This window comes from Bombina bombina, chromosome 3 (genome assembly GCF_027579735.1).
Source record: "Bombina bombina isolate aBomBom1 chromosome 3, aBomBom1.pri, whole genome shotgun sequence".
In the NCBI taxonomy this organism is placed as follows: domain Eukaryota; kingdom Metazoa; phylum Chordata; class Amphibia; order Anura; family Bombinatoridae; genus Bombina; species Bombina bombina.
This window is the reverse complement of record NC_069501.1, coordinates 31,037,341-31,049,971: the sequence shown is the minus strand read 5'-3', so window position 1 is coordinate 31,049,971 and position 12,631 is coordinate 31,037,341. Positions and strand designations below refer to the sequence as shown.

Genomic DNA, 12,631 nt, shown 5'->3' with positions numbered 1-12,631 from the left:
CTGTGCCAGTTACCCCTGTAGGCACAATACCCACACACAGCTGTGCCAGTTACCCCTGTAGGCACAATACCCACACACCCACCTGTGCTAGTTACCCCAGTAGGCACAATACGCACATACACCCAACTGTGCTAGTTACCGCAGTAGGCACAATACCAACACACCCATCTGTGCCAGTTACAGTTACCGCAGTAGGCACAATACCCACACTCACCCACCTGTGCCAGTTACCCCAGTAGGCACAACACCCACCAGTGCCAGTTACCCCAGTAGGCACAATACCGACATACAACCACCTGTGCCAGATACCCCAATAGACACAATACCTACACACACCTGTGCCAATTACTCCAGTAGGCAAAATACCCCCCCACACACACACCTGTGCCAGTTACTCCAGTAGGCAAAATATCCCCACACACACACCTGTGCCAATTACTCCAGTAGGCAAAATACCCCCCCACACACCTGTGCCAGTTACTCCAGTAGGCACAATACCCAAATACACCCACCTGTGCCAGTTACCGCAGTAGGCACAATACCAACACACACCCAACTGTGCCAGTTCCTGCAGTAGGCACAATACCCACATACACCCACCTGTGCCAGTTACCCCAGTAGGCACAATACCCACATACACCCACCTGTGCCAGTTACCCCAGTAGGCACAACACCCACCTGTGCAGGTTACCCCAGTAGGCACAACACCCACCTGTGCAGGTTACCCCAACAGGCACAATACCCACACTCACCCACCTGTGCCAGTTACCAAAGAAGGCACAATACCCACAAACACCCACCTGTGCCAGTTACCGCAGTAGGCACAATACCCACATACACCCACCTGTGCACGTTACCCCAACAGGCACAATACCCACACTCACCCACCAGTACCCCAGTAGGCACAATACCCACATACATTCACCTGTGCCAGTTACCCCAGTAGGCACAATACCGACATACAACCACCTGTGCCAGATACCCCAATAGACACAATACCTACACACATCTGTGCCAGTTACTCCAGTAGGCAAAATACCCACAGACACAACTATGCCAGTTACCCAATAGGCACAATACCCACATACACCACCTGTGCCAGTTACCCCAGTAGGCACAATACCAACACACCCACCTGTGCCAGTTACCACATTAGGCACAATACCCACATACACCCACCTGTGCAGGTTACCCCAACAGGCACAATACCCTCACCCACCTGTGCCAGTTACCCCAGTAGGCACAACACCCACCTGTGCCAGTTACCCCAGTAGGCACAATACCGACATACAACCACCTGTGCCAGATACCCCAATAGACACAATACCTACACACACATGTGCCAGTTACTCCAGTAGGCACAATACCCACCTGTGCCAGTTACCAAATTAGGCACAATACCCACAAACACTCCCTGGTGCCAGTTACCCCAATAGACACAATACCTACACACACCTGTGCCAGTTACTCCAGTAGGCACAATACCCACATACACCCACCTGTGCCAGTTACCGCAGTAGGCACAATATCCACATACACCCACCTGTGCAGGTTACCCCAACAGGCACAATACCCACACTCACCCACCTGTGCCAGTTACCCCAGTAGGCACAATACCTACACACACCTGTGCCAGTTACTCCAGTTGGCAAAATACCCCCACACACACACCTGTGCCAGTTACCCCAGTAGGCACAATACCCACATACACCCACCTGTGCCAGTTACCGCAGTAGGCACAATACCCACACACAGCTGTGCCAATTACCCCAGTAGGTACAATACCCACATACACCCACCTGTGCCAGTTACCCCTGTAGGCACAATACTCACACACAGCTGTGCCAGTTACCGCTGTAGGCACAATACCCACACACAGCTGTGCCAATTACCCCAGTAGGCACAATACCCACATACACCCACCTGTGCCAGTTACCCCTGTAGGCACAATACTCACACACAGCTGTGCCAGTTACCCCTGTAGGCACAATACCCACACACAGCTGTGCCAATTACCCCAGTAGGTACAATACCCACATACACCCACCTGTGCCAGTTACCCCTGTAGGCACAATACTCACACACAGCTGTGCCAGTTACCGCTGTAGGCACAATACCCACACACAGCTGTGCCAATTACCCCAGTAGGCACAATACCCACATACACCCACCTGTGCCAGTTACCCCTGTAGGCACAATACTCACACACAGCTGTGCCAGTTACCCCTGTAGGCACAATACCCACACACAGCTGTGCCAGTTACCCCTGTAGGCACAATACTCACACACAGCTGTGCCAGTTACCGCTGTAGGCACAATACTCACACACAGCTGTGCCAGTTACCCCTGTAGGCACAATACCCACACACAGCTGTGCCAGTTACCCCTGTAGGCACAATACCCACACACAGCTGTGCCAGTTACCCCTGTAGGCACAATACCCACACACAGCTGTGCCAGTTACCCCTGTAGGCACAATACCCACACACAGCTGTGCCAGTTACCCCTGTAGGCACAATACCCACACACAGCTGTGCCAGTTACCCCTGTAGGCACAATACCCACACACAGCTGTGCCAGTTACCCCTGTAGGCACAATACCCACACACAGCTGTGCCAGTTACCCCTGTAGGCACAATACTCACACACAGCTGTGCCAATTACCCCAGTAGGTACAACACCCACACTAACCCACCTATGCCAGTTACCCCAGTAGGCACATCTCATTATAATGTGTTTAATATAGTTGTATAACTGAACGTGTTGCGGCTGATTACTTGCTCAGTCTAGCATGGCTTAAATTACTATACAACATGGACGTGGCCAGCAGGGCAGTCTCTATATTAACCGGTCAGGTACAGGGGACCCATTTATTAGCTGCCATTGAGGGCTGCAGGGTATTGCAAAGCGATTCCGTAATCACTAAGGGATGAAATATCCCGTCACAGACACTGGGCTCCCGTAAACACACCGCACAGCTCGTTACTAATGACGCAAATACGTTAAACACGGAGCTTCCCCGTGAGCTTCTCACCCTCCACAACTCGGTTTTCTTTCCGGATCCTTACACGTGTGGGTTACACATGCGCAGATCGCAAGCAAGAAAATACTGAGCGCATGCGCACTGAGAGGATAATTTAACTTCCGCTCTTCCCTGCACTGCATCCGTCATCTGTGTGGTTTGAACCACGCCCTTCACAACTGTCTCTAGGACTAAGGCCACGCCTCCTTATAAAAGGGCTTCCTGTAACTGGTCATGTGATCATGTGAGATTTAGCGATGAAGCGGCCTCAGGTGAGACTGAGATGTAGTGACCCGCACTATGTGACACCCCCCTGTAGTGACCCGCACTATGTGACACCCCCCCTGTAGTAACCCGCACTATGTGACACCCCCCTGTAGTAACCCGCACTATGTGACACCCCCCTGTAGTAACCCGCACTATGTGACACCCCCCCTGTAGTAACCCGCACTATGTGACACCCCCCTGTAGTAACCCGCACTATGTGACACCCCCCCCTGTAGTAACCCGCACTATGTGACACCCCCCTGTAGTAACCCGCACTATGTGACACCCCCCCCTGTAGTAACCCGCACTATGTGACACCCCCCCTGTAGTAACCCGCACTATGTGACACCCCCCCTGTAGTGACCCGCACTATGTGACACCCCCCTGTAGTAACCCGCACTATGTGACACCCCCCTGTAGTAACCCGCACTATGTGACACCCCCCCTGTAGTGACCCGCACTATGTGACACCCCCCCTGTAGTAACCCGCACTATGTGACACCCCCCCTGTAGTAACCCGCACTATGTGACACCCCCCTGTAGTGACCCGCACTATGTGACACCCCCCCTGTAGTAACCCGCACTATGTGACACCCCCCCTGTAGTAACCCGCACTATGTGACACCCCCCCTGTAGTGACCCGCACTATGTGACACCCCCCCTGTAGTAACCCGCACTATGTGACACCCCCCTGTAGTAACCCGCACTATGTGACACCCCCCTGTAGTAACCCGCACTATGTGACACCCCCCCTGTAGTGACCCGCACTATGTGACACCCCCCCTGTAGTAACCCGCACTATGTGACACCCCCCCTGTAGTAACCCGCACTATGTGACACCCCCCTGTAGTAACCCGCACTATGTGACACCCCCCCTGTAGTAACCCGCACTATGTGACACCCCCCTGTAGTGACCCGCACTATGTGACACCCCCCTGTAGTAACCCGCACTATGTGACACCCCCCTGTAGTAACCCGCACTATGTGACACCCCCCCTGTAGTAACCCGCACTATGTGACACCCCCCTGTAGTGACCCGCACTATGTGACACCCCCCCTGTAGTAACCCGCACTATGTGACACCCCCCTGTAGTAACCCGCACTATGTGACACCCCCCCTGTAGTAACCCGCACTATGTGACACCCCCCTGTAGTGACCCGCACTATGTGACACCCCCCTGTAGTGACCCGCACTATGTGACACCCCCCTGTAGTAACCCGCACTATGTGACACCCCCCTGTAGTAACCCGCACTATGTGACACCCCCCTGTAGTAACCCGCACTATGTGACACCCCCCTGTAGTAACCCGCACTATGTGACACCCCCCTGTAGTAACCCGCACTATGTGACACCCCCCTGTAGTAACCCGCACTATGTGACACCCCCCTGTAGTAACCCGCACTATGTGACACCCCCCTGTAGTAACCCGCACTATGTGACACCCCCCTGTAGTAACCCGCACTATGTGACACCCCCCTGTAGTAACCCGCACTATGTGACACCCCCCTGTAGTAACCCGCACTATGTGACACCCCCCCTGTAGTAACCCGCACTATGTGACACCCCCCTGTAGTGACCCGCACTATGTGACACCCCCCTGTAGTAACCCGCACTATGTGACACCCCCCTGTAGTAACCCGCACTATGTGACACCCCCCCTGTAGTAACCCGCACTATGTGACACCCCCCTGTAGTAACCCGCACTATGTGACACCCCCCTGTAGTAACCCGCACTATGTGACACCCCCCTGTAGTGACCCGCACTATGTGACACCCCCCCCTGTAGTGACCCGCACTATGTGACACCCCCCCCTGTAGTGACCCGCACTATGTGACACCCCCCCTGTAGTGACCCGCACTATGTGACACCCCCCTGTAGTGACCCGCACTATGTGACACCCCCCCCTGTAGTGACCCGCACTATGTGACACCCCCCTGTAGTGACCCGCACTATGTGACACCCCCCCCTGTAGTGACCCGCACTATGTGACACCCCCCCTGTAGTAACCCGCACTATGTGACACCCCCCTGTAGTAACCCGCACTATGTGACACCCCCCCTGTAGTAACCCGCACTATGTGACACCCCCCCTGTAGTAACCCGCACTATGTGACACCCCCCTGTAGTAACCCGCACTATGTGACACCCCCCTGTAGTAACCCGCACTATGTGACACCCCCCCTGTAGTAACCCGCACTATGTGACACCCCCCCTGTAGTAACCCGCACTATGTGACACCCCCCTGTAGTAACCCGCACTATGTGACACCCCCCCCTGTAGTGACCCGCACTATGTGACACCCCCCCTGTAGTAACCCGCACTATGTGACACCCCCCTGTAGTAACCCGCACTATGTGACACCCCCCCTGTAGTAACCCGCACTATGTGACACCCCCCCTGTAGTAACCCGCACTATGTGACACCCCCCTGTAGTAACCCGCACTATGTGACACCCCCCTGTAGTAACCCGCACTATGTGACACCCCCCCTGTAGTAACCCGCACTATGTGACACCCCCCTGTAGTAACCCGCACTATGTGACACCCCCCTGTAGTAACCCGCACTATGTGACACCCCCCCTGTAGTAACCCGCACTATGTGACACCCCCCCCTGTAGTGACCCGCACTATGTGACACCCCCCCTGTAGTAACCCGCACTATGTGACACCCCCCTGTAGTGACCCGCACTATGTGACACCCCCCCTGTAGTAACCCGCACTATGTGACACCCCCCTGTAGTAACCCGCACTATGTGACACCCCCCCTGTAGTAACCCGCACTATGTGACACCCCCCTGTAGTGACCCGCACTATGTGACACCCCCCTGTAGTAACCCGCACTATGTGACACCCCCCTGTAGTAACCCGCACTATGTGACACCCCCCTGTAGTGACCCGCACTATGTGACACCCCCCCTGTAGTAACCCGCACTATGTGACACCCCCCCTGTAGTAACCCGCACTATGTGACACCCCCCCTGTAGTAACCCGCACTATGTGACACCCCCCTGTAGTAACCCGCACTATGTGACACCCCCCCTGTAGTAACCCGCACTATGTGACACCCCCCCTGTAGTGACCCGCACTATGTGACACCCCCCCTGTAGTAACCCGCACTATGTGACACCCCCCCTGTAGTGACCCGCACTATGTGACACCCCCCCTGTAGTGACCCGCACTATGTGACACCCCCCTGTAGTAACCCGCACTATGTGACACCCCCCCTGTAGTGACCCGCACTATGTGACACCCCCCCTGTAGTAACCCGCACTATGTGACACCCCCCCTGTAGTAACCCGCACTATGTGACACCCCCCTGTAGTAACCCGCACTATGTGACACCCCCCTGTAGTAACCCGCACTATGTGACACCCCCCCCTGTAGTAACCCGCACTATGTGACACCCCCCCTGTAGTGACCCGCACTATGTGACACCCCCCTGTAGTAACCCGCACTATGTGACACCCCCCTGTAGTAACCCGCACTATGTGACACCCCCCTGTAGTAACCCGCACTATGTGACACCCCCCTGTAGTAACCCGCACTATGTGACACCCCCCTGTAGTAACCAGCACTATGTGACACCCCCCTGTAGTAACCCGCACTATGTGACACCCCCCTGTAGTAACCCGCACTATGTGACACCCCCCTGTAGTAACCCGCACTATGTGACACCCCCCTGTAGTGACCCGCACTATGTGACACCCCCCTGTAGTAACCCGCACTATGTGACACCCCCCTGTAGTGAACCAGCACTATGTGACACCCCCCCTGTAGTAACCCGCACTATGTGACACCCCCCTGTAGTAACCCGCACTATGTGACACCCCCCCTGTAGTGACCCGCACTATGTGACACCCCCCCTGTAGTAACCCGCACTATGTGACACCCCCCCCCCTGTAGTAACCCGCACTATGTGACACCCCCCCTGTAGTGACCCGCACTATGTGACACCCCCCCTGTAGTAACCCGCACTATGTGACACCCCCCCTGTAGTAAGTGACCAGCACTATGTGACACCCCCCCTGTAGTAACCCGCACTATGTGACACCCCCCCTGTAGTAAGTGACCAGCACTATGTGACACCCCCCCTGTAGTAACCCGCACTATGTGACACCCCCCTGTAGTAACCCGCACTATGTGACACCCCCCCTGTAGTGACCCGCACTATGTGACACCCCCCCTGTAGTGACCCGCACTATGTGACACCCCCCCTGTAGTAACCCGCACTATGTGACACCCCCCCTGTAGTGACCCGCACTATGTGACACCCCCCTGTAGTGACCCGCACTATGTGACACCCCCCCTGTAGTAACCCGCACTATGTGACACCCCCCTGTAGTGACCCGCACTATGTGACACCCCCCTGTAGTAACCCGCACTATGTGACACCCCCCCTGTAGTGACCCGCACTATGTGACACCCCCCCTGTAGTGACCCGCACTATGTGACACCCCCCCTGTAGTGACCCGCACTATGTGACACCCCCCCTGTAGTAACCCGCACTATGTGACACCCCCCTGTAGTAAGTGACCAGCACTATGTGACACCCCCCTGTAGTAACCCGCACTATGTGACACCCCCCTGTAGTAAGTGACCAGCACTATGTGACACCCCCCTGTAGTAACCCGCACTATGTGACACCCCCCCTGTAGTAACCCGCACTATGTGACACCCCCCCTGTAGTGACCCGCACTATGTGACACCCCCCCTGTAGTGACCCGCACTATGTGACACCCCCCCTGTAGTAACCCGCACTATGTGACACCCCCCCTGTAGTGACCCGCACTATGTGACACCCCCCTGTAGTGACCCGCACTATGTGACACCCCCCCTGTAGTGACCCGCACTGTGTGACACCCCCCCTGTAGTGACCCGCACTGTGTGACACCCCCCCTGTAGTGACCCGCACTGTGTGACACCCCCCCTGTAGTGACCCGCACTATGTGACACCCCCCCTGTAGTGACCCGCACTATGTGACACCCCCTGTAGTGACCCGCACTATGTGACACCCCCCCTGTAGTAACCCGCACTATGTGACACCCCCCTGTAGTGACCCGCACTATGTGACACCCCCCTGTAGTAACCCGCACTATGTGACACCCCCCCTGTAGTGACCCGCACTATGTGACACCCCCCCTGTAGTGACCCGCACTATGTGACACCCCCCCTGTAGTGACCCGCACTATGTGACACCCCCCCTGTAGTGACCCGCACTATGTGACACCCCCCCCTGTAGTGACCCGCACTATGTGACACCCCCCCTGTAGTGACCCGCACTATGTGACACCCCCCCTGTAGTGACCCGCACTATGTGACACCCCCCCTGTAGTGACCCGCACTATGTGACACCCCCCCTGTAGTAACCCGCACTATGTGACACCCCCCCTGTAGTGACCCGCACTATGTGACACCCCCCCTGTAGTGACCCGCACTATGTGACACCCCCCCTGTAGTAACCCGCACTATGTGACACCCCCCTGTAGTGACCCGCACTATGTGACACCCCCCCCTGTAGTGACCCGCACTATGTGACACCCCCCCTGTAGTAACCCGCACTGTGTGACACCCCCCTGTAGTGACCCGCACTATGTGACACCCCCCCTGTAGTAACCCGCACTGTGTGACACCCCCCTGTAGTGACCCGCACTATGTGACACCCCCCCCCCTGTAGTGACCCGCACTATGTGACACCCCCCCCCTGTAGTGACCCGCACTATGTGACACCCCCCCCCTGTAGTGACCCGCACTATGTGACACCCCCCCCTGTAGTGACCCGCACTATGTGACACCCCCCCCTGTAGTGACCCGCACTATGTGACACCCCCCCTGTAGTGACCCGCACTATGTGACACCCCCCCTGTAGTGACCCGCACTATGTGACACCCCCCCTGTAGTGACCCGCACTATGTGACACCCCCCCTGTAGTGACCCGCACTATGTGACACCCCCCCCTGTAGTGACCCGCACTATGTGACACCCCCCCTGTAGTGACCCGCACTATGTGACACCCCCCCTGTAGTGACCCGCACTATGTGACACCCCCCCTGTAGTGACCCGCACTATGTGACACCCCCCCCTGTAGTGACCCGCACTATGTGACACCCCCCCTGTAGTGACCCGCACTATGTGACACCCCCCCCTGTAGTGACCCGCACTGTGTGACACCCCCCTGTAGTGACCCGCACTGTGTGACACCCCCCTGTAGTGACCCGCACTGTGTGACACCCCCCCTGTAGTGACCCGCACTGTGTGACACCCCCCCTGTAGTGACCCGCACTGTGTGACACCCCCCCTGTAGTGACCAGCACTATGTGACACCCCCCTGTAGTGACCCGCACTATGTGACACCCCCCCTGTAGTGACCCGCACTATGTGACACCCCCCCTGTAGTGACCAGCACTATGTGACACCCCCCCTGTAGTGACCAGCACTATGTGACACCCCCCCTGTAGTGACCCGCACTATGTGACACCCCCCTGTAGTGACCCGCACTATGTGACACCCCCCCTGTAGTGACCCGCACTATGTGACACCCCCCCTGTAGTGACCCGCACTGTGTGACACCCCCCCTGTAGTGACCCGCACTGTGTGACACCCCCCCTGTAGTGACCCGCACTGTGTGACACCCCCCCTGTAGTGACCAGCACTATGTGACACCCCCCTGTAGTGACCAGCACTATGTGACACCCCCCTGTAGTGACCAGCACTATGTGACACCCCCCCTTTAGTGACCAGCACTATGTTACACCCCCCCTGTAGTAACTCGCACTATGTGACACCCCCCCTGTAGTGACCCGCGCTGTGTGACAACCCCCTGTAGTGACCCGCGCTGTGTGACACCCCCCTGTAGTGACCCGCACTGTGACACCCCTCTGTAGAGACCCGCACTGTGCGACACCCCCCTGCAGTGACCCCCTCTGTAGTGACCCGCACTGTGTGACACCCCCCTGTAGTGACCCCCCTCTGTAGTGACCGGCATTGTCTGTCACCCCCCCCCCTCTAGTGACCTAGCGCACATGCACTGCTTGCATTTGTGTATAAACACAGTGCTTTATGTCTGCACAAAGAGTCATTGCACAACATTCAGGAATGTAATCAGCCATGGGGGGGGGGGGGAAGTGACCACATTCTGCTGTTCCTCCTAGTAAGATCATCATCTTGTGACAAAACCACATTCTTTTATAATTGCACCTCTGTGTGGCTGGTACGGATCAGGTCATTCAAATAACTGGCAGAATTAACCAGCACAGCAGGAAACCTCATGGGGTCATTTGATGCTAGAACCGTTATACAGAGCCTACAAAATGTTCCAAATCTGAGATACTTATCCTGGTTACACAAGGTATGATGGGCGGCAGTATACTAGGGCCTAGGCGCTCTCAGCTTAAAGGGATATAAAACCCCAAATTGTTCTTTCATGATTCAGATAGAACATGTAATTTTATTTTACTTCTATTATCAATATTTCTAAGTTATCTTTTGTTTAGAGCTGCACCAACTATTCGTCATAATTGATTAGTTGGTTTGCAATTAGTTGGTCTGTGCACAACACCAGCTGCTTCACTCCAATGAACTCCTGCACATGGTATTGTGTTTTATGGTTATGCCCTTAGCCTAAAGGACGCCTACAGACGTCTGCTTTTCACTTTTCAGGACAGTATAAGTTTACAACTACCCCTGGCTTATGTGCAACCCAGATATAATAGGAGTCATCATTTGGATTGTTTATATTAAATCAGGTGAATTGGAACTATGCTTTTCATGATATAGTGCCAAGCTTGTTATTTACAACTAGCCCCTAGATTAATGGGAGTTATTTAAATTAATGTGCACCATTATCTGTTTGCACAATTATTAGCGTATTGTTTACAATTGCTGATTATATGTACCGTATAAATAAATGTGTAAGGCTTTGTCCTGTTATTGATATATAGTCCAAGCATATATCTGCTATTTTTAGAGCGGACTAGATATTTTCCCCTAACCTTATAACTGGTTATTTACCATTGCATATAGATATTCAAGATATTTTTTATGTTAGAATGAAGTCAAGGGTTACTTTGAGAGGCCCCTTGCCAAGGTGGAAAACACTTTGCATTGGTGAAGAGCTAAAAAGATAAATATCCCACTTTGGTGAAATTGGCAAAATCCTACTTATGCATCTCAAGCACCTCAACACCATCTGAGTGCCTCTTCTGTGCTGCAAGAAAGATAGCTGCAAACAGAACAAGCCTCAGCCAGAAGCATGTGGACTTGTTGAGATTTTTGCATTTCAATGCAAAGTTTCTGAAATAGTGAATAACAGAATGTTATTAACAGTGATAGCCTAACTCTTTCTAGTTCTACCTCTTTTCAAACAGTTTGTGGTTTTGTTTTGTTTAATTATAAAACTGTGCTCTGCTGCTTAAAAATTGGACAAACAGTTGTGTTAATGTAAAGTTTTAGTCTGTTTAAATTTGTAACACTCAGTATGTGGGGGATTTTATTTAAAATATAGGAAATAATTGATTCTTTTTTTTTATCCGATTAGTCAATTAATCGAAAAAATAATCAGTCGATTAATTATGAAAATAATCGTTACTTGCAGACAAGGTATTTGTTTAAAAGTAGATATGTATGCTTAGGAGCCAGCCCATTTCTGGAGCGTTATATGACAGCAGTTTTGCAAGAGCACTAAGATGACAGCATTATATCCTGCCATGTAACGCTGCAGACGCTACCTAGGTATCTCTTCAATACAAGTGAAGTAAATGGTATGCACTGTCTGAATCACAAAGGAAAATGTTTGGGTTTCATATCCCTTTAAACTATCTGTATTACTGAATTAGCTTTCAGCTAAATATTTCTATACCCTAGCTGCTGGTGACAGATACCAAATCCAGTGCATCTGTCCCTGATTTCCAGTGACTCAAGCGTGTGGTTTTTGCCTAAGGAAGCAGGATGACAGCACATTGTGAGGGGTTCTATGGCACAATATCTTTCTACTTCTGTTATTTATTTGTTCATTGTATTAGAAATTAGTAAACCTCAGTTACCTAGTGAGGTGTATGATACAGTACAGCAGGTTATCTAGTGAGGTGTATGACATCAGTACAGCAGGTTATCTAGTGAGGTGTATGACATCAGTACAGCAGGTTATCTAGTGAGGTGTATGATACAGTACAGCAGGTTATCTAGTGAGGTGTATGATACAGTACAGCAGGTTATCTAGTGAGGTGTATGATACAGTACAGCAGGTTATCTAGTGAGGTGTATGACATCAGTACAGCAGGTTATCTAGTGAGGTGTATGACATCAGTACAGCTGGTTATCTAGTGAGGTGTATGACATCAGTACA

General features: G+C 53.4%; 2 protein-coding genes across 3 annotated transcripts in view; one reads left to right on the top strand and one right to left on the bottom strand.

Moving 5' to 3' along the window:
- The window catches only part of WDR3 (WD repeat domain 3), a 159,319-nt gene extending 156,228 nt beyond the window's left edge, over positions 1 to 3,091 (bottom strand). Inside the window, exon 1 of the mRNA XM_053705770.1 lies at positions 3,035 to 3,091. The gene's annotated coding sequence lies outside the window, so the exon portion shown is untranslated. The remainder of the gene's footprint in view (positions 1 to 3,034) is intronic.
- Positions 3,092 to 3,186: 95 nt separating this feature from the next.
- The window catches only part of GDAP2 (ganglioside induced differentiation associated protein 2), a 292,812-nt gene continuing 283,367 nt past the window's right edge, over positions 3,187 to 12,631 (top strand). Inside the window, exon 1 of one of the 2 annotated variants that reach the window (XM_053705768.1) lies at positions 3,187 to 3,294. The gene's annotated coding sequence lies outside the window, so the exon portion shown is untranslated. Of the gene's footprint in view, positions 3,295 to 10,486; positions 10,637 to 12,631 lie in introns of those variants that run through there. The other variant, XM_053705769.1, reaches the window with a different exon arrangement.